Source organism: Mauremys mutica, chromosome 1 (assembly GCF_020497125.1).
Source record: "Mauremys mutica isolate MM-2020 ecotype Southern chromosome 1, ASM2049712v1, whole genome shotgun sequence".
In the NCBI taxonomy this organism is placed as follows: domain Eukaryota; kingdom Metazoa; phylum Chordata; order Testudines; family Geoemydidae; genus Mauremys; species Mauremys mutica.
In genome coordinates, this window is record NC_059072.1 from 60,286,360 (window position 1) to 60,312,235 (window position 25,876).

Below are 25,876 nucleotides of genomic sequence, written 5' to 3' on the forward strand. Positions count from 1 at the left end.
TTTGTCATCATTTATTTAAATTAATACAGAACTGTGCATATCCAGAGCTTAAGGTCTTAGTATAATTATAGTTTATAAAAATAATTATAAACTGAAATGGTATTATTAGTTAACATGTCTTAATTAATTTTATTTTGCAATCTATATAGCAGTAACCATATTGTTTTAAATTGTAATTTGGGGGTTAAAAATATTTGTCCCAATTTTTCACAGTTTAATATACAGGAGGGTGGGAACATGTGCCAGGGGCTGCTCTCGGGTCCCCCACCCCCACCCAGGGCAGGTGGAGGGTCCAGGTCTCCCCACAGTGACCTGGATGGCTCTTACCATGGCCCAGCTCTGGCTTATGGGCTGGCCAGGGGAAGGGGCCCCAGAGGGAAGATGAGGAGCAGGGGGTAGGGCTACAGTTCTGGCACTATGCCCCCCCTCCCAATTTCCACCCAGGTTACAGAGCTCCTGCAGGGGTCACCAAATTGGCCAGGTGCATTAATCTGACACTGAGAGAGATAGGCAGCTAAGAATGGGACCCACAAAAGTTAGTATACTAGTTGGGGAGCCACCTAAGCTAAGTGTAAGGTAGCTAAGGCCCCTAAGCCATTCTTGCAAGAGGTGCTGAAAGAGAAGGTGCTGGTGCCATCATTATAACTTTCATGCCAGTGGTTAGACCACCCAGGATGTGGGAGCCAGGGTTCAATCTCTCCACCCTCTGCCTTATGGGGAGAAAGGATCTGAAGAGGGGTGTTCCACTTCTCACAATCATGCCCTAACCATTGGGATCTTGACTATTCTGGTGTGTGTTATTCTGTCTCTCCTGTTGAAGCTGTTTCACTTTGACTAAATAATTAAATACGTATTGCAGCAGAGAGACTGGACCATGGGTCACCCAAATGAGGGCTCTCTTGCTTTGGCCCAGTGAGACTTTAAATATTTATCCAAAGTGAAACATCTTAAATAGGAGACATTTGGGGATTCCCCCTCCAAATCATAGTATCCTCTCTTGCAATTGTTAGGGCACACTCCTAAGAGCAGGGAGACTGAATCTTTTCTCCACTTCAGGCAGAAGGGAGAGTGCCCTAATCACTGGACTAAAAGTTATAAGGGAAGGAACCTCTTTGGGCCTGATCTGTAAGGCATGCTCTGAGGTAATGTCTTCATCTTGCTTGCAAGAAAGTCAGGGGAATGCTATCTTTCCCCTGTTTGTTGATCACTTTTACAGTGAAAATTTAGGCACATACATATTTAGGCAGCAGCTGAGTGGGGGTTTTGTGGATTTCATGGTGCCTAAATCTGGAGTTTAGGTTCCTATGTCCCTTTTTAGATCTTTCACCCCTTATCACTTTCAGAATCCTATTGGTGTCACAGCCATCACCTTGCTACCAGTACAAGATGCTTTTGTATACCATTACTGTACTTAAGGTTATATGTATGACTTGAGCATGATGAATTACATAGGAGTGGGTGTGTATTGATTGACAAACTCAAATCCTGTTGTGTTGTTGCTTGCTTATATAAATATAAAAATATGCACCATCCGCTGACATTGTTAACAAATACAATAGACATACTTTGTTTTGTGGGTGAGAATAGAGAAGTTCAAGTGTGGTATGTACATGCAGAAATCTGCCAATGGCAGCAAAATGCCTCAGGCTGGCCCTGAGATGATCCTCTCCCTCACCCATTCCTAACTTCTTTATGGTTTGTTCTGTTATTTCTTTAAAACCTCATTAAAAGCCTCTTTGCTTCCTCTTGTTAGCAGGAAGCAAGGTTATATCAATATCATCCCACTATGAACAGAAGAGAAAGCAAAACCACAAGAAAACTAAAGACACTGAAAGTTTGTGCTGCATTTCTGTCAGGAATTGCTGATGTGTGAAGCTATAAGGTTCTGCACCATGAAAGCTTGCACTGACTTTAATGGTGCAGGATCAGGGCCTAAATGAGGAGCAAATCTCAGTTTACCCTCTTTATTCAAAATGGTGGCTCTGCAGTAAGTAGGCTCTGCTGGTTTTGTATATGTTCATAGTGATTAAGAGTGCTGGAGGTGATTCCCGTTTTTAGAGACTACAATACTTCCCTAAGGTAAGAGAATGCCCAAGATATTATTCCTAAAGAAAGGAGGTCAGTTCTGGAGTTTGTAGCCTACAGAGACTTCTTCCTCTTTTATTTCTCACTCAGGTTTCTGTATCTCAGTAAAACAGTTTAATACAATTGGGGTATCCTGTTCAAAGGTTCTCCCTTTGTCCTGCCCCTCCCCAAGATCTTAGTTTGCTCAGTAACAGATTGCTCTTTTGAGATATTGCAAATATATTTTGTTCCTTCACTATACTGTTGCTAATGCCTTCATGTTATCAGGTAGAAACTTTTTTTAATTGCACATTTGAAACTTTGTTTATTAAAGGCTATTATGCTTTATTACTCTTTACTGCATCTATCATTCTTTACAATCAGGTTTCTGAACTCTTGAAGTGTGTTATATATGTGAATTTTTGCCATGTGAATTCCTTAGCCAATAATAACAGTTAACTCATAGCTGAAGAGTCAATTTAATACTAAATTGCAATTAGTGTAGTAAAACCATACATTTCAGGTAAGATGGTTTGCAGTTATATGAGCATGCATTTTATGAATTCATACTAAAGGGGATCATTTAAATGTTCACACAGATTTCTCATTGATACACAAACTGTTTATATAATGATGTGGAATCTATTCTGAAATAGATCTAGTGGGTTAGGCAGTGGCTGCTTATTTGTAGAGACCATCCTGCATTCTTGCAAATAGACTGAGAGTTGCAGTCACCTTGATTAGATGTGATTTTTTCAGGATACTAATATGCTGGGCATGTTGGTAGTTTCAGCATTGTCAGTGAGTACTATGTTCCTGGTGTTCTATAAGACAAGACAAGCTGATACAGGGGAGGGAATTGGGCAAAATGTGGAAAATGAGCCGTTAAAATAGAAAAACACAGCTGGTAAAGGAATAAATGGCAGACATTAGGCTTCCTAGCAATCTCTCAACCCTGGGAATAAGATCAGGATGAAAAATGTTACTCTTGTGGAGTCTTCTCTTAACTAACTGCTACATTCTCAGGTTACACATAATTAGTAAGGAATTTCTATCAACTAAAAACTAATTACTAAAGAATTCACTTTCTATGCTGCAAGTTTATAAGGTGAAAACATTTAACCTGGAGATGAAATCTCTTAAAAAATAAGAGGCTATTAATTTTCTCACTTAAGGGCCACAGTTTTATTGGTTGCTAGTAGTTTCTGACAGTCCTGTAATCAGAGGTGTAGAAGATGTGTGTGAAAGATTCAGCTAACCAGTCTATGTGGCTGTTATCTTTTAGTGCTGCAGTTTATTGTGTACATATATTACTAGATAAAATCACAGGGTTTTGTTTTGGTTTAGTTGTTTTTTTTTTTCTTCCTGAGACTGATATTTCTGTTCAGCTCTATACTAATGCACCTGACACCTTCCTGGAACTTTAATCAACCACAGACAGAATGGAAATCAATAAAGCCCTGAAACATAGCCCTGCAATACCAAAAATAAGTGAGAAAAAAGACAGTCTATGCAGCGTAATTCTAAATGTTTCTGAGGATTGTGCTAACACTGCAAAGAACAAGTGTTTTTTTTTCATTCTCTGTAGACAGCTAAGGATCTGAATTTTATATGACACATTTAGTGGTAGGTAATATATTCCTAAAATAATATTATTGAAGTCTTATGGCCTGATTCTGACTAACTAATATATGGAGTAACTCTATAAAGAATCTTTGAAGTTATTCTGGATTTACAGCGGTGTACAGAATCTGGTCCTGAGGTGCCCTTCTCTACCAGGTGTTTATGGGAGTGTATTGATGGCTAACAAAAACTGTATGCTGGTAGATAATGAGGTTTATTTTAACTATGGTTCTAAATAAATTTTGTATAGAAACAGGAAAAGGATTTGTTTATGTTAGAACAATATACCTTTTGGGAGAACCTGTGAGAGAAATGCAAAATTCCATTGAATGCAAGAGCATTCTCTTGTATGATTTGATTGAGTGGGTTCAACTGATAAACCATAATCTTATGCATGACAGATGGTAACCACTTTGTTCTAACTGAATGAGAGGAAGCAAAGCCTTCCTCTGCAGAACAAAGCACACTCTTGGACTACTATCCAAACTCTAATGTAGTGGCTGTCCTATACCCAGCTAGTATTTAGTTGTTTGCCTTGGCAGTTGTTTTTAAAGGTTCACTACCGCAGTCATCAGTTATTTTTCTAGATTTCATTTCTGAGGAGAAAGACAGTGGGGAGGGTAACATCTACCAACATATTTTAGAGCAGGCCATGTTTGGAATTGAGGCACTGATCTGAAAACTCATAGCAGTATTGGATTCTGCCCACTATTTAGAAAACGAAGGCTAGTGATCTGTCTCTTTATCTAGTCCATTAAAAATCTAAAAATTTGGATGAAGCATCCAGTTCCCAGCTCATTCACTAAATACAGTCTTTAGAGCCTGCAGTAGGATATTTCCACAGGAAACAATGCCACCTGCAGCATTAAATATTCATTCAGAACAACTGTTCAGAGGGGGCAAGCTGGGCAGGGAATAGCAAGTTTTTGCTCATGCCGCTCTAGATAGCTGCTGCTGTTTTCACAGTAAATTAAAGAATCTTCTCTTTGTATTTATAGCTCTGTCAAATGGAAATATTTTTCCATACAGGACTAATACTGACACCACCTCATCCTAGGACCTAAACCGGTTTGTAAACTCTAGCTAATTAATTGCCAGAACACCATTAGTGTTCTCATTTTCAATAAGTAGTGTTGCCAACTCCCACAATTTTGTCACAGGTTTTGTGATATTTGGGGTGTTTCTTGAAGTCCCATCATGTACTGGTAGTCATGTGACTGTGAAAATCTCAGCTTTCATTGATGTAAGCAGGTCTCCCCTGACATTTAGTGATCGCTGAATGAGCTCTCCTCTGACATCTAGTAATGAAATGGGGGGGGGGGGAAGACTTCAAGAGCAGGGCATATTTGCATAGACAAACCTACTCTGTTTAGGTGTTCAGCAGATAGAGATGCTTTGCCAAAGTGATCAGTTTTGGCTGGTTTTGGATTACAATTCACTTTACTGAATGCAGGGGTAATGAAATGTTGTTATCCATATAGTATGAGTAAAGGACAGCAGAACTGTACTTAGTATGCCTTGATTGAGGGGGTCACCCTAAACTGAACCTCACTTGCTAAGCAGGGGAAGGGATGCCAAATCCCTGTGACAGAGAGAGCTTGGGGACAGGTGTTCTTATCTCTGAACTCTGGGTCTTCACTGACAGACAACAAACTATGAGTGGGGTGTTGAAAGGGACATTTGTTTGTTTGCACACTGCAAGGTGAGAAATTAAGGCAAAGGATACTACCCAACATAATGTGGAGTGGGTGTGGTTACATGCTTTTGAATCATGGTTGTGGTGGCTTACTAAATTAATGCTGGGTTCCCTTTCCCTTTTAATAAAAGTTATCTTTTGTTATACGCAGACTTAGTGTTTTTTGGGTGGGGAAGTACTGTCCCTTAGAAGTGCTTGGGGGTGGTGTTCCCAGATTACGGGGCGTGGGGTTCAAACTGGTTCTGTTTTGTATTGTTATTAGGAACCCTTAGATATTGAACCTGTCCATTGTTGCTGCTGACTTCACCTGACATTAAAAAAAAGTTTCTAGCTATCAGAGTTGCAGAGAAAAGCTTGAAAACATGAAAACCAGAAGGCAAATAGAAAGAATAAAAAAATTATCATCTTTTAAAATCACATGATTCTGAAGCCAATTTAATGGTTTTTTTGGTGGGTAGTTGACACATGATTTTTGAATGGTTTGGCTTGACAATTCTGCACATGGCGAATCTGAGACACACATTAATTGTTGTACTGAAATTTACACAGGAAATCAGTGAAAGAGCTGGGATTAGAACCTAGATCTCTTGACTTCTGTCATGGATAAAAACCCCTCTCCCCCAGCACTTGCTTCTCATGCACTTATTCACTATTAACAATATAGAATGCCCATCCCCTGCAGTAGTCAGTCTCTCTCTAGTTCTGTACATCACTGCTATACTAGGTTTGAATAATTTGGCTGGAAGGAATGAGACACAAGAATCACTGCCCCATGGAAGGTTAAATTTTAAAATCTCAGCATTAGCAATCCAGAATTTATCTGGCCTGTCTGTGAAATAGACTCAGACAAAGATCCTCAAAAGGTATTCAAGTGTCCAATTTCCATTAAAGATGTGGACCTCACTTTCTAGAAAATTCAAAGAAATGACTCACGTTTGGAACTTCTTGTCTGCTATGCAGCCTCAAAATAAGCATTGTCCCTATGAATTTTCTATCCGTTTAGATTCCACTTGGTGGTATCACTCTGTCATGCAAGATTTTCAGTCTATTATCCCTGGATATCATGGAAATCCCCTTGCAGACAGAGTCCTAAAATGTCTTTTTAACAACCCTTAAGCAGTTGCTTTTGGATTTATTCTAATCCGATAGTTTCACATCTCATATCATAACCTGATTTAAAAGTGGAGCTGGTGAGTGTCTGAAATATGTTGCCCAATGGCTTTCTGTCTCTTAATCATTATGAATCAGTATCTCCCTTTGGTTGAAGTAGCCAATGATACCCTCCTGGTGTCAGGAACACAATCCTTAGGTTCTATTACTAATCTCAGCATAGCAGGCTTTTCTTTGTAAACAGGCTTTTCTCTGTTTTCTTAAAAATAAAATGCAAAATAAGCACTAATGAGATCTTAAATATTTACTGGAGAGTGGTGCATTATTTAGCAAATCATCTATGAAATTTCCAGAATATTTCTCTCTCTCTCTCTGTTGGTCAACCACCCCATCATCTGCTGCCAAGTGTCCAAGTTCTCTTCTTGGTTACTCTATTTTCTGGTCCATTCCTGCCTGTCCTGGAAGCCAGAACGAGCTAACCTGACTCAATGCTTTCTATTCCAGCATCCTCAGTGTCCAGCTTTCTGCTCAGGCTCTTGTTATATTACACTTTTCTTTTGTTCTGTCTCTAAAATCATACACAATAGTGGGCTTTTAATAACACTAGCTGCCTATTTCCCTATGTGGATTAAACAATCAGCCACTTACAGGCCTGGCAAATTATGTCAATTTATATGAAGACTAAAAAGACAAAAAACGAAGCAAAAAACCCCACATCTGTTTTTTTCTCAAATGTCATACTCTTTGTGAAATCCGTTAATGAATTGAGCTTCAAGAACCAGCCTGTAATAAAATAGCACCATGTCTCTGTATCATCCTAATAATAAATTCTGTACAAAAGATACAAGACAAAGTAGTCTTTTTTTTAACGTAAGTACATTAAATTTGCTTTTTCCTATTCAGTAAATGCTTGATTTATACTTTGCCTTTTGTAGCCTGCTGCCAGTGAGATACCATATTTTCTGGTACTGTATTGTGCACAATATACATTTGACAGTATGCTTCATGCATCATGTGAGACAAAAGTTATTATATTCTTACCGTCAATAATCAAAGGGTAATTCTAAATTTTCTGTAACAAAAACTGGCAATAATAAAAAACCATTGACTCATGCACATTCCCAAAGAAAATTAGAAACAATAGTTCCTGTAATTTCAGGAAGGTCAATATACCACAGTCATATTATAACTTTGCGCAATTTCTTTGGTTCAGCAGATTAATGTTCCCTGCAGTTTTCTATTTAAAAGTTAAATTGTTACTTGCTTCTATCTAGCATTATGCTAAAAGAGATAGAGAAGAAAGAGAACTTTCTAGAAATGTTCATTCCAATGATCACAGCTTTCATGGGCTGCATGGACTGGAAGATAAACTCCTTTCTGAAGCCTAATTCAAAAGACTTTTCACTGTGTTCTCCCTTTCATCATTCTTCATTAGAAAAAACAGTGTTTCAAACCATCATGTTGCTTATTATGAGAAATAATAAGGCAAAATAGTTATGTAAATCTCAAGAGATGTAACATTTACACAGATTTCCCAATAGTAATTGTAGAAATATTATAGCATATGCTGTTATCCACATGGACAAAATCCCTATTCTTTTGGGGCCCGACCTAGATTCTTGCCTCTATTTTAACCTTCCTGTCTACAGTATTCTATGACTTTGATATATAGGCTAAACAGTAAAAGGACTCCAGTTTCTAAGTTTCTTGGTTAGAATGAAGTCCCCTGGTAGGATTCTATGTTATATCTATAGATTAAGTTAAGTTTAACTGGTTTCCTTTGAGATTCCACTTCAAGGAGACAAAGGTCAGATTTCAATTAGGGTCTAGTTGATGGTTCACTGTTCCAAGTAATAAAAGAACCTCCAAGCATGTTAGTGAAGTTCGTACAGTCAGTTTTTGGAAGGAGAGAGAACCAGGGGAGGAGTAAAACAAACTCCTCATTGAAGAAAGAGACCTGGGCCCACATTTTGCTACTTAGGGCTAGTCTACACTTACGAGCCGGGTCGACGCGGTGAGTTCGACTTCTCGGAGTTCGAACTATTGCGTCTAATCTGGACGCGATAGTTCGAACTCCGGAAGCGCCGCGGTCGACTCCGGTACTCCACCACTGCAAAAGGCGGTGGCGGAGTCGACCTTGGAGCCGCGGACTTCGATTCCGCGGCATCTGGACGGGTGAGTAGTTCGAACTAGGGTACTTCGAATTCAGCTACGCTATTCACGTAGCTGAATTTGCGTACCCTAGTTCGACCCCGCTTCTTAGTGTGGACCAGACCTCAGTGTGGCTGTACTGCAGTGTGCAGTCAGTGCAAAGAGAACCTAAAAACCAGGTAACCAGCCTTGGAGGATTCCACACAAGCGTCACTGCTATTTTGAGATCTCCTTCCCAGCTGCTGGCACAAGGGGCGCTGGAACAATTTGTATACTGTAAACCCTGTATATCATGGAAACCACTTCAAGCCGGGGGTTTCCATCATATACAAGATTTACAGTTTGGTTCAATGGCTCTCAGCACCCCCAACACCCTTAGTTCCAGAACTTATAGGCACAGGGACCTGAGTGAAGTAAAGGGGTATGGTCTGGGATCCCATGTGCCTTACTGATCCTAGTCTGCTGTTTTGACCTACAGGCTCCATTGGCATGTGTAACCCACATGCAGCTTTAAGTTACACTCGGGGTCACTAGCCTGGCACATGTCTGCTCAGGAACAAGGATGCACTAAAGTGGGTTTTATGCCACCTTTACACCACTCTCCTCTGCTGCAGTGTGAACTTCAGTTGCAATTGAAGATCTGTTTCAGCGCCTGGCTCTAATTTTCTATTCCATTTACAAAGGATACTTTGAGGACTTTGGTACTTCTAATTTTCTTTCATCTTGTTTAGCATATGTTTTTCCTTACTCTTTTCTCAGTTTCTGGTTTTTGTTTTGTTTTTGTCTTCTTACAGTTTGACACCTATTGTCTCTTCCATAAGAAAGGAAAATGACTTTTGTAACTAATTTGCAGTGTCCATTGGTATAATAGAGACTGGAAAGCTTTCACAAGAAAAGAGGTGATGTTACTGAGGTTTAACAAATGTATTTAGTATTTTTGTGGGGTGTCCAAGGTATCTCCACCCTCTGTCAAGTATTCCCTTTATGACAGTCTACTCTTATAATTTTGTGGAAAACATGGGGGTCTACATTTCAGCTATGGACTTCAGGCTCACATTCAATTTGAAATAGATGAACTTAGGGTTTGGGAAAATGTGAAAATTGTCCCTTTTTTATGGCGAAAATGGCAAAACTGCATTGCAACAAAAAATATTGTGAATGGCAACTGTACCAGTTTTACTGCAGGTAAACATCCCTTAGACACAAACTTATTTTACGGTGTAGTTTGGGATGCTACTGAATTAGGGTGACCAGATGTCCCGATTTTATAGGGACAGTCCCGATTTTTGGGTCTTTTTCTTATATAGGCTCCTATTACCCCCCACCTCCTGTCTCAATTTTTCACATTTGCTGTCAGGTCACCCTATACTGAATTGTGCTAAACCTATGGAATTGTGGAAATCCTTTGACATCTCACCTCATATTGTGGTGATGTCTGATATCATCATTTTAAGGAAGATCGAGCCTGGTCAGTTCTTGTATAAGAAGCCTCCAAAGAAAATGCAGAATAGTGTAGAAATTGGTGTTGGTGATTTAGCATGTGGCACTATTTTCTCTGAGCCATTATCAAACTTTTTCTCTAGCATGGTGTGACGGGGCACACTTGACCCGCACTGGTACTGTGAGGGTTAATTCCACTTTCTGGGCTGAGGAGGCCACGCCCTCCACGGCTTTGCTGAGCAGGCTCTGGGCTGCAAACTAGGTATAAAAAGGAGCAGCTCAGCTCATTCAGTGCTGACTGCCGAAGAGAGAGGATGCATGCTGCAAGCTCCAGCCCAGGAATTGCAGAAACCCCAGATGGCAGAAGCCAGGGACTCTGAGACTCGGGAAGATGCCCAAGGAGTGGCAGAACTGTTGGGAGCCTCACTGGCCGAGGAGCCCAGAGACCCTGAAGATATCAGGAACCGGGTAGGAAGTAGCTCAGGGAGACTAGTTGTGGTCCTCCGAGTGGGGTCAGTGTGTTTTGGGCAGATTTCCTGCTGACCCAGTGGCAAGCATACTTGCCACTGACAGGGTCATGATCTGGGACCCAGTGGAGCAGGGAAGGCCTGGGTCCCCCTACCTGGCTGCCACCCACCTCAGGGTAGCTGCCCACTCCCCTGATAGACCACTAGGCCACGCAGCCCCATGGAAGGGGCAGTGATACTGACTCTGGTCACTAGGTCACGCGCCCCTGAGAGAGGGCGACATTACTGACTCTGGCCATTGGGCCATGCAGCCCTGAGAGACGGTGGCCCTACTGACTCTAGTTGCTAGGCCATACCTCTCGGCTGAGCCAGGTGGCCACACTGACTTTGACCACTAGGTGATATGCCCCAGGCGAGCTGGGAAGCAATATTGACTTGGGCCATTGGGACCCACAGCCCTGTGTGAATGGGCTGACTCTGGCCATTGGGCCACACAACCTTGAGAGAAGTGGCCCCCATATTGACTTTTCCACTAGTCCACGATACCCCAAGACAAGGGGTGCTCATAAGAACATGGCCAGGGGGAAGTAATTACTGTGCCCCACCCCAAGAGGGGACAGGGCGCACTTGCCCCCAACACATGGCATCAAATGAGATGAGATGTGCAAGTGTTTACTCAACACTTTTTCATGTACGTTTTCTTGGCCAAAGTATGTGTGCAGTGTCTAGAGTGCATGAGTTTACTTCAGTATCAAGCTATAGAGTTAATGTTCTATTAGAACAAAGGGCCTGTACACTAAACTATCTTCCTGAAGTATTTGAGTTTCCAGGTTGCATTATGTTGTCATTAAATGAGTGCATTGCATTCTTCCTCCACTGGTTTACAAACCCACCAAAGCCTAACTTTCATAAGCCAACCTTTACAGTTTTATTCTTACACAAAGTAGTATTACAGATCTGCAGAACTTCTTTCTGTGGTCACATAGAAATACTGTTTTTCTTTTGATCTGCAGAAATGTTAAACTAAAAAATTTCTAGTGGAATTCTATGATTTGGATCCATTTTACTACCAACTCTCTTCCTGGATTTGTTGTGGAGTTTGTGAAATGTTTTTCTCAAAGAATGTACCTGTTTTCTTTTCTGGTGTCTCTAAAATGTCTGGAATGGGATGTATTTGTCTCCCTAGTTCTGTCACTTCTCAGTTGAACTGCCTGTTCCCATCCAGAGTTAATTTAACAGCAAGTTTTTGTGTCTGTGTGTACTTTTTAGTTTTGTTTTTCCTTTCTCTGTTTCCTATTGTCTCGTCTCTTGTAGTCTTAATGCTTGATTTTTTTTCCCCAGTGACTTACACATTGTGTGGTCACTTGCAAAAGGAATGGAGAATGATATGGGCCAAATCTCCAACTGGGGTAAATTGTCACCACTCCATTAACTTCAAAGAAGCTACACTGCTATACATAAACTCAGGATTTAGCAACATTATTCTAATGTTGTAGTATTTTACATTCACTTTGCAAAGGTGTAAAGGGTGCAGACAGTGCACAATGGGCCCCTAAATCTTGACAAGCTTTACTTTTTCTTTCTCTTTTTTGAACACTTCAATTTCTTCTGGCACCCTCTTAAATTCTATTTCAATAACCTTTTTTATCAGTCTGCATTTGTTTGAAGTTGATTCTGCTCTATTGAGGCATCTTCCAGCTTTGTCACTGTGGCTCCATTCTAATTTCTTCTTCGCAGTTTCATTTCTTTTTTATTTGTATTATTTTGTGTGCATTCTTTTGCATAAGCATAGTCTAAGAAAATGATGCAGGTATAAGCTTGATATTTTTGTCTTCTAATCCTATTTTCAGGGCACTGAGGTTCTGACAGATTCTCCCATCATGTAGATGTATTCAGCTTTCTCTGATTCAGTATTTTCTTATCACACAGTCACAGTCTGATCTTCGCTGATATCTGCCCTGTGGATGTTTTCCCTTTTTTTCATTGGGGCCTGAAAGGTTATTAAATGATGTTGGGTTTTTTTTATTCCACACTTACAATACATCTCTTCTAATACCATGGAAGTAGAGTATCCTTCTGCTGGGTAGGGATTATGACCCACTCCACCTTATTCAAATGTTTTCAAACCCCAGCATTACTATTTAAATTGAACTGTCAGCTTGTGTGGCTTCCACATACATACAGGTTTCACATTGTTTTGTGTCCTTATCCAGCATCCAAAAATCTGTCCAGCATTAACTGACTCACTGAGGACTTTTCTCTAGAGCTGGCTGTTAAGCAGCTAAGCACTGTTAGTGCCTGCTAACTTTGGCACCTACATTTCTAGCATGGAGATCAGGCACCTCCCTTCCAGCCTGGACTTAGGCACCTAACTCCCTAAAAGGTGCAGAACTTAGGATACACTTCTCTTCTCGGCATCTGCTTTTGGCTAGTTTAGGTGACTCCCAAGCTTGTGTGCTGGCTTTTGTGGATCCCATTCTTAGGCTCCTCTCTCACTCTCTCTCCATGAATTTTATAGGAAGCCTAAGCATCTAACTCAGGGTTAGTGGCTAAACACATAACAAATTAAGTGTTGCAATGCTGAGCTTTGCAACACTTAAGTCCCTTTGCTAATTTGGGCTTTGTCAGGTAGAAATTCCTATCAGCCATGTGTCTTCTCAAACGATGGATCATGAGTCTTCTACCTTCTTGGTCACATAATATATCTCTGGGGTTTTAACTTGGAGTGGAGAAACCATCTAAATTTCAAGTTTATTGGCAACCTTTTTTTGTGAAAAGTTTTGGTCTCAACAAATTGACATTTTCTTACCAAAAAAAAAAAAGTTTTGTTGGAAAAATCCCTTACCAGATCTAATCCTTACTCAGGGACAACATCCACTGAAGTCATTGTTTTCCTTGTATTCAAAGTATCATTTATAGCCAGGGTGGCCAAGCTTATTGACCCTTAGAGCCGCATGAGACAATCTTGAGAAGTTCAAGTGCTGGGGCTTGGGGGTCAGCCTGTAGGGAGGGTTGTCCCGGTATTTCAGCCTTGTAGGAGGTGCCTGCCCCGGCACAGGGCTTCAGCCCTGCTCTAGCTGAAGCTCCCAGTCCCAGTAGACATGCCCAGGGAGGCTGAAACCCCGAGACCCCCCACCCCCTTCCGACAGGGCTGAAGCCAGAGGCGACAGGTAGGGGGCACGTGCCTGTCCCAGATTTTTGCCAGGGTTTGCTGGCCGCGCTCCATCACGTGGTGCTGCTGGGCCCCCTCTTTGCTGGGCATCTGCTGGAGCCGGCAAGCTGGGAGCTGTAGCCGTGAGGGGAGGCAGCGGCAAACAGCTGGGGGCTGCAGGGAGAGCTGCTGCTTTCTCTCCAAGCAGAGCGAAAGTAGCAGCCACTCCCTGCAGCTCCCAGCTATTTGCCGCTGCCTCTCCACGCAGAGCTAACAACTGAGAGCTGCAGGGAGGGGCCACTGAGAGTAAGAGGGGTATGTGTGTTTGGGGGTGTATGACTCAAACTGCTGCAGGAGGCAAATCTTTAAATTGTGTCCCCCTACTCTCAGCAGGCACCGGTTGTCTCGGGAAGAAGCTCCTAGCCCCATCACTCCACCGCAGGGCAGAAGCCCTGAGCTCCCAGCCCCCCCAGTCTGGTAGGCAGAGAATGGGGGTGGACGTGTGGGACTCTATGAGCTGCACTTTAATTGTAAAAGAGCTGCATGCAGCTACGAGCCACACTTTGGTCACCCCTGATTTATAGTTTGTAAAACAACTTGGGATCCTTTTGCGATAAAAGGCTTTGTGCAATGTAAGGTATTATTTATTATTAATATAGGCTTCAATCTTGCAAAGAACTCTGCATGGGCAGAATCCTACACATTGACTTCAGTGGAGCTCTTCACAGGCATCACTGCAGGGTCAGGGTTATTGACTCTTAGAAGAAACTGAAACAAAGTTGCAGTTATTAGGATTAATTGCAATTTGTTCATTCCAGCTGTGGTGCACCAGTCCCAAAATACCAACAAAGGATGCACCCATTACAGCTGCATTCACCCTAACTCAAAACTTCGTAACTTCCCATTAGAACTGAAATAGACATTCACAGAATAGGTATAATTTTGTATTCTACATTGCTCTTGGACATCTCCTCATGACCACATTAATCCTCTGATGACCTTTTTATTTCCAGAAGCATAGCTCCTTCTGTGCTGCCTCTAAAAATAACAAATCTGCTGAGGTGACTAACCTCTAAATTATTTTTGCCTTGCTAATCAGAGACAATAAATAAAGAAGTCCTCGCTCTTTGCTGCAACTCCAAATTCTGCCTTGTGTGGAAGACTATTCTTCTGTGCAATCCAAATTTTTGGGGAGGGGGCGGTTAAATGCCAATATTGAGTGGTATCTGTACATTTAACATTTATAAGCTGTCAGGGATTTCAATAAGACATCTCTATTTCTCCCTGGTCCCTTGACATTTTTCCCCCTTCTTTTTTAGAGAAACTGAAGGGCTTTAGTTTTCATTGCCTTTCCTTGACAGAGATGCCACAAGGTATCTATACATCTTGAAGGCTAACACAAAATCAATCTGTATGATTATGCAATTTAACAGCATTTGCAGTGCTAATTTATCTACTAACATCTGTAAATTACTTTATTATAAAAAATTCAAAGGCTTTGCTGAAAGCCAAATTAGGCCTGGTAGCAACACAAAAACAATATCAACAAGGGAAATCTCTAAAAGCACCAGCAGACAACAAAACATCAAGTGATGTTTAGAAAGACATAAAATGTAATATAAATTTATTAAGTGCTGACTATTGTTGTTTTAGTTGAGATCCGAGTAAAAGTGCACTGCTGCTGGGTTTGCCAAGTTGCCCTACAGGGAGCCAATTTACCTTTCTTTCCTTTTTTACCTGTTGTTTTTGAACACTTTATCCTTAAACTCATGTTTACCAAAAACTTATAGTCATCCAGTTAAACTGAGGGAATGTCCTGGACTTTTGATTAAATGAAGACAAAAACTGTCACCCCATTAGGAGACTTGGTGGCTAAAAGTTTTTAGTCTGCATGGTTTTAAAATGAAGGACATTGAACTCCAGGTTAATCATTTATGCCAAGGAGCAGCACAAACAAATAAATAACCTGGTAGAAAACTAATGAACTTCAAACATCAAAGGCAAAACTCCTATCCATTAGGAGGTCAGTGTGCTAATGTTACACAAAACTGCACAGTAATGATTTGTGATGCCAAATCTAATACTGAAGGAAGTTCAAATTCTCAATGAAGTCAAGACGAGAAGATTTCCCACCAAAGGCTAGACATTGCAAAAATCTATCTCTTTGCCCTCATGAATACCACTCAAGTTCTTTTTGCAACCACAGGGATTTCTTGTGTTCAGCTAAAAGCCTGGTGAAGGGAAAAAGCTCACTAGACATTTAATGCAAAAGAGCCAATAAATGCAATGACTTAACAAAATGGTGTTAACTTTCTTTTTTTGTTTTTGTTTCTTCTTTGTCCTTCATTCAAATAACCAAAGATCATATATCTGCTAATAAAGGGCCAATCACTTTGAACATTCAATTTGTAGGCAATGGGTAAATCATTGTTAGGTCAGATCTGAGTCTAATGTTTACCCCCTGATTTCACAGCCCAAACAGATTTAATTGTGTCTGATGTGCTTCCTATTATCTTATTTTAGTTTTAGGTGACCTCATAATACTTGTCTTTAGTAATCATATTGGTGGCATTTGGCACCAAAACTCTCAGGAAAAACTTCAAAGTGCCTGATAATATAAAAGTTCTTTAATTTAAAAAGTAAAATACAATTAAAAATCTCTTGCAAACATGCAATCTTAGAGAAACACAACTCTTACCGTGTAGCTGTAGAAAACTAATGCAAATTTTTGTTTTAAAAATATCTTAAAGTGATATCTTGTCAGATTTACAGATTTAAGATACCTAATGTGTGTTCTGAAATGTGAGAATATGAGTGCAGTGTAAAATATTCCAATTGTTATACTACACCACCTGTCATCTAACTAGGTACAAACTAGGCATGTGGCCACCTCAAAATATTTCATGAATGTACCCTATTATTACCCCAATTTTACAGATAGAGAACTAAGGCACATTGAACTTTGGCAAACAATTCAAATTTCATACAAGAAGCATGCAGAAGAATCAGGAATTGAATCCTCCTGAGGCCAGTCTGATACCTTAACCAGGAGACCATTCTTCCTGTACTCACTGTGGCAGCTGACTGTTTTCAGAACATATTAAACACTGACTTCCAACTGAGGTGAGCTTACCAGAGCTTCCTTTTGGCTTATGTGGTATAACTACTAATAGATCAGGACTCTTTTTTGAAGTAAACTGTTGTAAACTTCAGAACACACACTGATATTGGGGCCCATACCCATTATGTCAGGTAGCTATAGGATATGAAAAATATTCCTGTATGTATTAAAAAAGAAAGGGGGAACAACTAGAATTAAATGGTCACTTCTGAGAACAGTGAGACTTGAGAATGAGGGATGAAAAGGGAAAATTGGGAGAACATGAATGGAGAGGAAAATCTAGGAGGGAGTGAAGAAAAGAGACTTTGGACTAAGAAGAGAAGAGGAAAGAGACAGTAGAGAATTGGGGAGGATGCAGAATGTGGCATGAGAGAATTAGGAGAATAAAAATGCATAATCAAAGTAGAAGAAAAGTAGAAGAAAAGTTAAAAATATTTTACAGAGAGAAAAGCAGAGACAGTGAGGAGAGAGAAGGCAAAAATCACTGTAGAGAAATAAAGAAGAATATAAAAAAAGGAAGAGTAGCAGACAAGGGAATAAGGAAATGGAAAAAGGAAAATAAAAGGTAAGAGAAGCTTTTAGATTTGGTGGATTTTTTTGATTTTTTTTAATTATTCATGATCGGTACATTTTATTTTATTTCCCTGGCAGAGATTTCACACTCCCACATAAAAGGATGACAGAATGTTTGTTACTGTGGGGATTTAGAGGTGAGCTGAAAATATAAACCATAGTAAACCATTATAGGTTGAACATCAGAAATAACAGGGGTAAGAGAGGCATTCAGCACACCAGTCATTTAAATGTATACTACCTCCCCTGTAGCCTGATTTAGGATGTACTAATAATATTAATTTAATCCATCAATGTAATTTGTATTTAATTTGATTTAATTAATAATATTAATTATTAATATTACTAGTATGGGTTTAGGCTCACCAGTCTGTTTGATCAGAAGATAAAAGTTCTTGTCCTGAATCAGGCTCCACAGAATTTACAAAGGACCCTCGGGGTATGACAGGAAGCTCACACTGGGACAGATATAGCCTTAAAGACTTTTTATTAAAATTAATAGTAAGTAAATGGCAAAATAATCAGAGTTACAAAGTTACAATTGCATTACTGCTATTCAAAAGATACATATGATAATATAGTATTATATGCAACAAAGCTTTGGTTAATATACTCACACCCATCCTTGATAATCTCGTGGTAAAAGACACAGGACCAGCTTTGTAGTTCAGGTTTCTCAATTCTTGAGTGAGGGATGCAGTGCTTAGAAGAAACTAATGCTTAGAGCGAACTTAGGGTTTACTTGATTAACTTAAACTTAAAATCAAAACCTAATAAACTAAGAATAAAAACTTAGGGAAACCAAGCTTAGCCTAGTTTTCTTGAAACTTAAAGTTTAAGAAGAACAAGTATAGACTACTAATAGTCATTGTAGATAGAGTAGAAATAGAATACTGTAGCAAGTTGGGTTACCTCTTGTATAGGGCACAAGTGCCAGAAATCCTTCCTCCTGTAGCCGAATTTCATTTCTCACCCACAAAATGTTAGGCTACGCTTACTCCATAAACTAGTATGTATGTGCGTATTGATGACGTACCTACGCACATAAGTTTCCTTATGGTGTACCCAGTAAGTCTGTGGGTACAAATTGAACCCCTCCATGCCATTCTTCCATCGTCAGTTGGTCTAGATAAAAGGTCTTAGACATATGTGTGGATACTTATCTATTTAGGTAACAAGATATAGGTCAACTTTATTTTTCTGGGTAAAAGGTCTCAATATAGATAAGCTAACTTTGCCTTAGCTTACATACAGGGTTTTGGCCTGTAGGTCTCTTGCATTACAGCCAAACTTACTTTAATATAAATTTATAAACCTATTACAATAAACCAAATACTTAAGCTATAAGAAAAGATTTTATATATATATAATATATATATGCAAGCAAGCAGATTAGTCCTATAGGCTACTCCTCACCCCTTTTACAAATCCTGAATTGCAGCTCATATAAATATTTGGTTTTTGCTTTTTTGGGAAAGCATTATCTAAAGTTGTATCTGTTCTGTGTTGAAGCATGGGAGGGAAGTCCCTTTCTGAGATGCCAGTCCCTACAACATTGCCATTCCTGTAGACAAATAGGCAGTAGGGAAAGAATGTTCTGGAATGAAGCCATCTTTGGGAGCAGAGAGAGATTACCCCAGTACAATCCAGCATAACAGTATCAAGAGCAGGTCAAGGCACATTTGGAAAACCCCTGGACAAAATGGTCGTCATCAGACTCTGCTTTCTTCAGCTTGGACTCAGGATATTTTTCCCCCATTCTGATTGGCTGTTTGCTCCAACATCCTCCCCAATTAATAGACCCTCCAGTGCCACCTTACTTCCCCAGCCCCACTGTCCCATCAGACAGGGACAGCCAGCAGCCATATTGTGGTAGTGTGGGTTGCAATGATATTTTCCAGCCTTCCCTTTGATCATTCTCCTTGCATGTTGGATCCATTACCTTTTCAGTGCAGAGACAGTTTCTTTGTATGTAATTATAGATCAGTTTGCACCATGAATCCCATTCTAGAATGAGGCCTTTAAGTGCTACTGTAATACAAATAATATAACAAAAAACCCAGGTAGACTAATATAATGCTATCTGAACATGCTCTTCTTAAATCCAATGAACTCTAACTGAACACAAACCCTAAAGAGTATGAATTTTCCTGTGTGGGAGAACTATAACCTTCATCAACTGAAATCTTACATTGCTTTAATTTGTCACAGCTTTAAAGGATTTAGAAGGTCTATCGATAAAAGCATCTATGAAACAGATAGAGAGGTTCCTGCAAACATGTTATAGCAACAAAATCGATGCCTGGGAGAAAAAAATCGCACATGAAAAATGCATATTTAAATGCTTCTATCTTTGGTGCAGATGCCCCTCTAAGTTGAGCCTCTGTCAGTAAGGGACATATCTCTATAGTGCTATCTGCAGAAAAACATCTGTTCCTTTGCCTTTCAAGAACAAATAATACTGTTTATTTGACAGGAATAATGACATACTATTTTCCCAATACAAATAAAATAACTAGAGAAATATGTATATATATCTTCCACCTTTTCATCATACCACCAGCAGCTCAACAAGAGGATTAAATGAGAGAAAGGCAATGTCTTCAAAGAGCCCAGACTCCTGATCAAAATGGGATAAATATCCAGCTACCTGAACCAGCTCTGTACACTAAGTTTCTGAACACTTATTCTGGACTCTTTGGCATAACAGAGGTGAATCAGGCCCAAATGAAAAGAGAATCTCTATGATCTGTCCCTGTTTCTGGCAAACACACTGCCACAAGGACAGGATAGCTGCTCTGTCCCCTTGCAATTGTTGCCGTGTGAGCTGCTCCTTTTCCTGCCTGCACCATTCAACTCAAGCTCTGCTGGCCACAAGGAAGAAGCGAGAAGGCCATGAAAAACTCCCTTTCCAGAGAAAGGCTAGTAGAGGTGATGGAGTTATCAGAGGGCAGGGTCTGAGCTCAGGTGAGTGCAAGCATTACAGTTGTCATAGCCCAGCTATCCATGTGTAAGCTGTAGTAACTAAAGCCCCAAAATTTGGAGCTATTACTATGTTAGACTTGTCCATGCAGCAAGAGCTTCTTATAGAAAAGAGGGCTAAGAGAATAAAAATCCAAGATCTAACAGCTAGATTGCTTCAATAGTCTGAGAAAACTCAGAGTTGCTGCAGTCTTTCACAAGAGTGCACCACTAGGGCAGCTAAAGAGACTTCTCCTTTTTCCTCTGTCTATGAATAAGTAGATGAACTAAAATCATATTAAATTAATATCAAACAGTGATATAACATGATGTGTTGGATACAGTAGTAAATTATGGAACTTGATGGAATCTAATATAATTAAAATGTGTATAAAAGGGAAGTGAACTATAAGTGATACAGCTTTGGGCACATGCATCCGACGAAGTGGATATTCACCCACGAAAGCTCATGCTCCCAAACGTCTGTTAGTCTATAAGGTGCCACAAGACTCTTTGCTGCTTTTACAGACCCAGACTAACACGGCTACCCCTCTGATACTTGAGCTTTGGGCACAATATTGTAAATTTTAATGATGGGATTTAACCTCATGGGCAATCATGTTGTTGTTAAAACAGAACAGAAAGATTTATGCTGCTGCTCTGGCCTGCTGGAGAACTACAGTTTGCATTGTTTAATAGACAGTTAAAACGAGTTTAAAGAGCATCAACAAATATGGAGAGAACTTTGATTTGGGCATTTCATCAGCTAAGAAAATGTTGATGGAGAAAATGCAACTTAAGTAAGCATAACTGCAAAGTTGGCTAAGGAATTCACTGCAAAGGGGCCCAGGGAAAGTGGCTTAGAGATGTAAGTTGCCACCAGGGCAAATCAGACAGTATTCGAGGTGTATCCCAAGATTGTTGTACCAACATCTGTGGCCTAATTTGTTGTACACAAGCTGGTATGACAAGATGTATTGCACAAAGAGACTGGAAAATTCCATTCCCAGTTGGAAGAACTCAAAGCTGATATCTCATTCCCTGATTGGTTGGTGAGAGAGGATGTCTCTTTTTTTGGTTGGACATTTCACGTCTTTTGGAAGAAATATGGCTCACCATCTGATTGGCTCAGGCCAGCAACTCCAAGAACAGAAACCAAGTAGGACCACACAGCAGAAATAGGATAAAATGGCCCTTCTCCTTTAGCACATCACCTCCTGAAAGCCAGACACCTGGAAGGGAAAAGACTGAGGTCCTGGGCCAGCCACCACCTTCCTGGTGACACCAAGTACCTGTCTTTAACTGTTTAACTGTTAAACCTTTAACTGTTTCCTTCTATTTTCCAACAATTTGTGTTGCCTGCTAATGCACAAGGGAAGATTACAGTCCTTCACTCCATTTATGTTTGCAGTGTCAACTCCTGCTGTGAACAATAACTGAGCTAAGTGAAAGTTGACAGCTGAACAAAGATCTGGTGATAAGTAACACGCTGTCTTTTTCTTGGGTGAGGACCCAAATCAGTCAATCGACTACTTCCTGAAACAGGGTACTTAATTAGTCAGGAAGTATACATGCTTGTGTATGTGTTTTAAAGATTTTTACATTGTGTCTGTTTTGTAACAGGTTCCAGTCAAGCAGGGCCGGCTCCAGCATTTTTGCTGCCTCAAGAGGCAGAAAAAAAACCTGAGAGGGACTGAGGGACCCGCTGCCGAATTGCAGCCAAAGAGCCGGATCTGCTGCCCCTCTCCATTGGCCGCCACAAGCACCTGCTTGCTGCGCTGGTGCCTGGAGCTTTAAAGTAGCTTTAAAACTGAACAAGTTACTGTTGTTAACTAAGATTATAGAACACTGTACAGATGCTATCATAGTTAATTGTTTCACGCTGCCTTTCAAGTTCTAGGTGTACATAAACATAAAATGAGATCAAGTATGCATACTTTTTTAACTGCACTCACTCTAAACAGTACATCATAAATGTAGGAATTTATGTTAGGTCTGGCCTAGAAATTAGATCAATTTACCTATGTTGCTCAGGGCTGTGGACATTTTTGTGCCATAGTCACCATAATTAGGTCAACCCAACCCCTGGTATAGAGGTAGCTAGATCGATGACAGAAGAAGTCTTCCAATCTACCCACTGCCTCTTGGAGAGATGGATTAAGTACATCATCCAAAAACCCCTTCTGACGATGTAGGAAGAGTCTATGCTATGGCACTACAGTGGCACAGCTGCAGCACCATAGATGTGCCAGTGTAGCATCAGTAGTATAGACATGCCTTTAGATATATAGGAGTATTTGTCAGATCCCGAGGCTAATATTATTCACTGGGAAATAAGTTAAAAGGGTTGACTGGTATAGATCCTTTGGAAAGGATACCTTGATGAATTGGCATGCAAGTAATTGACCAAATTATTTTGTGATCTAGCATTGGATTGTTTTCCGTCTGTTGTATTAGCAACATTGGAGTTGATAAAGTGAAGCCCTATTCTGGGGGACTCAGTCAAAAATCTGAACACAGTTACATTCCCTAGATAGCTACTGAGTATAAGTGTTATTTTCAATTGTGGTTGTGTGATTTGATTCCAGAAACATGAACAATTATATTGACCAGCTTTCTAATTTATGCAGCCAAACCCTAGTCCAATACAATGTTTGCCTTTTATATTCAATACTACTGCTGTTAAGGATAGTGAACAAAGCTTTGTGAAACTAAATTCAACTCCAGTCCTTTTCTTTAATCAAGCAATTAAAATTAAAAGAATCCTAAAAAAAAAAGTGTTACAGGTAATCAGTTAAGCAGTTGCTTAACTAAGCTTAGTTTTATACCCTATCTTTCTGACAAAGCACTCTGGCCAAAAGCTCCAGAGGATAAGGTGCTCTCTGCTCTCATCTTTTGGTGAACTGGGGAAAGAATGGTCACAGAACTGCTTCATCTTTGTAAGTTAGTTACCCAGAACTCCAGATGGACAGAAGCTACAAAGGAGCAGGAGATCTCTTCTCCATCTATTGGTGAAAAAGTGGAAGTATGGCTACATAGAGATTTACTTGCAGAAGCTTTCTGCCCTGGATTCCTCTGGTGACATAACTGTACACAAACTCAGAATTGGTTGGGTAGTGGAATCAAACTGAGAGATTGAAAGAGTTTTTACCCTGGGGCAAGGACTCTGCTCAAGGGTCCTTATATGTTGCTGGTTCTTTTCTGCTGAAGATCCTGTGCCATGGGGAGGACTCTTCAGCAGGAGATGAGGCAGAAATGTCTCTTTGCTGAAGCTTTAGAGCTTCAGAGCTGAGTTAACTCTGGTAAGGCTCCTTCTGTCTAGCCACTAAATGAGGCTGAAATATCTATGGTTGGCTTAAGAGGTGGAGCCTCAGGACAGGACCAGGCAGCACTTTCCAAAGAATTGGAGATAAGTGTGCCTGAGACGTTAACTTCACCCTAGTTATTTGGGGGCATTCAGAACATAATGCTACAGTTTGATTTAGAAAATAGGTTTTTCTGGCTTGTGCTGCCTCATCCTATTCTGCATGACAGAGCAAGGGTAAAATTAGGTCTTCCACCTGAGGTGTAGCTACTGCCTGCTGCTTCATTCAGCTGCTGTCAATTCCAATGTAATGGGAGGCTTCCCTGCACACTGGTGTCTGCTGCTGCTGCCACCTAACACAGGCCCTTTAGAATGTCACTTGTAAGAGGAAAGAAGAATAAGACTCCAAAGGTGAGGGTTGGTTATACTACAGGTTTACAATGAGTTTTGCAGCTGATATGAATTCTGGTTTAAATATATCCACATGATGAGGGATGAACATTATTTCAGAATAAGGAAACGCACAATCATAGAATGAACAAATAAAAGTCTCCATGAGATAGTATATAATGTGCTACTCAGAATTAAGGAATCTCTTCACATTAAAATGGGTCATGTAATACAATGAAAACAGAATCTCTTAATATTTTCCTTAATTGTACATAGCTGCATAAACCATGGGATATCTTTGTGTTACTGTTTGGTTTCTTGAAGTGGATATCAATTGGTGTCATTCTCATAGATTTTTTTCTTGGGGACTTTTGTTTGGGGAAGATTCCTTCTACCTCCTGCAATTTTTTGACTCGTACTGGTTTGGACCATCTGTCCTTTTTATTTTAATTGGTCTTTGCAGGAGAGTTATGATCGCCCAAAAAGAGAAGGAGGCTCAGGAGCAGGGAGGCTCAGGAGCAGGGAGTTAGGGGCAAGTGATTTTTATTTTATTTTATTTTATTTCTATTTGTGAACCTGAGGTGGAAGTTGCTCAGAACTTAGACTCCAGGTCCTTCCCATAACAGGGTAACTTCTAAAAATGGTCACATGGTAAAGGATTCTGAGAGTCCTGATTTCAAATGGGGCTTGGAGTTATTCCATTGCTTCAGACTATTAAAGGTCTTGCAGTAAAGTTGGAATCTAAAATAGGCTCGGTAGCACAGGCACCAACTTTTCAAAGTGCTGGAGGGCGGTGTTGACCCCTGGCTCCACCCCAGGTCCTTCCCCCAAAGCCCCACCCATGCCCCGCCTCTTCCTGCCCCCGCTCTGCCCCTCCCGCCTCTTCTCACACAGTTCGTCCCTTCCCCCAGCGTGCTGTGTCCTCACTCCTCCCCACTTTGCCCTTCCCCCCACCCAGCCTCCTGTACACCGCATAACAGCTGTTTGCAGTGGGCGGGAGGAGCTGGGAGGGAGGGAGAGGCACTGATCTGTGGGCCCACTGGCGGATGGGAGGTGCTGGGTGGAGAGAGCTGATGGGGAGCTGCCGGTGAGTGCTCAGCACCCACAATTTTTTCCCCATGGGTGCTCCAGCCCCACAGCACCCACAGTTTGGTGACTATATCCTATAGGAACTCATTTTGATAAAAAATATATATTTGAAGGAGGAATAAAACTCTGATTCAGCTAATATACATAGTCTGAGACTTTCTAAAGCTTTCCAGTTTGTCTTGATTAAAGATAAGGTTTTGCATTTCATAGAAAAGTTAAAATCTTTAGGGAAAAAATCTAAAAATTCTAACTGAAGTATATTCAGCATAACTGAAGGTGCTAAAAGGGATTTTCTAAATGGGACATATTTGATTTTAGGAAACCATTTTGGGTCACAAACCTTAAATTTGTGTGTTTAAAGGCTTTTTTGGATTTCTACTAAGAGTAAAAATTCTCAGCTCCCTAAGGTGTTTCAATGGCAAGGGCTGAAATATATTCAATATTCCATTCTCCATGATTTCTGCTGCGGGAGGAAGTACTTTCTCAAATATGGTTCTTTTAGCATGAGCTAAAGTTCGTGGCATATTGGTAAGGTGTATGGGTGATATCAGAGTATCTGCAGAATCTTATTAAGAGCTCGCAGGAGTTCCACCAATGAAGATTGAATCAGTGCATGTAGTGACTAGCCTGGCCTAGCCCAGCTCTTCCCTGGTCAGCCCTACCCAGAGGTGAAAGTAAGCCAGTACAGTCCAGTACGGCGTACCAGCAAGAGCCAGTACGCCGTGCCAGACCGCAC

At 40.5% G+C, this 25,876-nt stretch overlaps 1 long non-coding RNA gene across 1 annotated transcript; it reads left to right on the forward strand.

Annotated features, from left to right (window-relative positions):
• The first annotated feature begins 1,948 nt into the window (after positions 1–1,948).
• LOC123361745 lies at positions 1,949–17,377 on the forward strand. Its single transcript, XR_006576213.1, has 3 exons — positions 1,949–2,079; positions 16,640–16,825; positions 17,266–17,377. It is a non-coding gene; the product is annotated as an uncharacterized LOC123361745 (long non-coding RNA).
• The last annotated feature ends 8,499 nt before the right edge of the window (positions 17,378–25,876 follow it).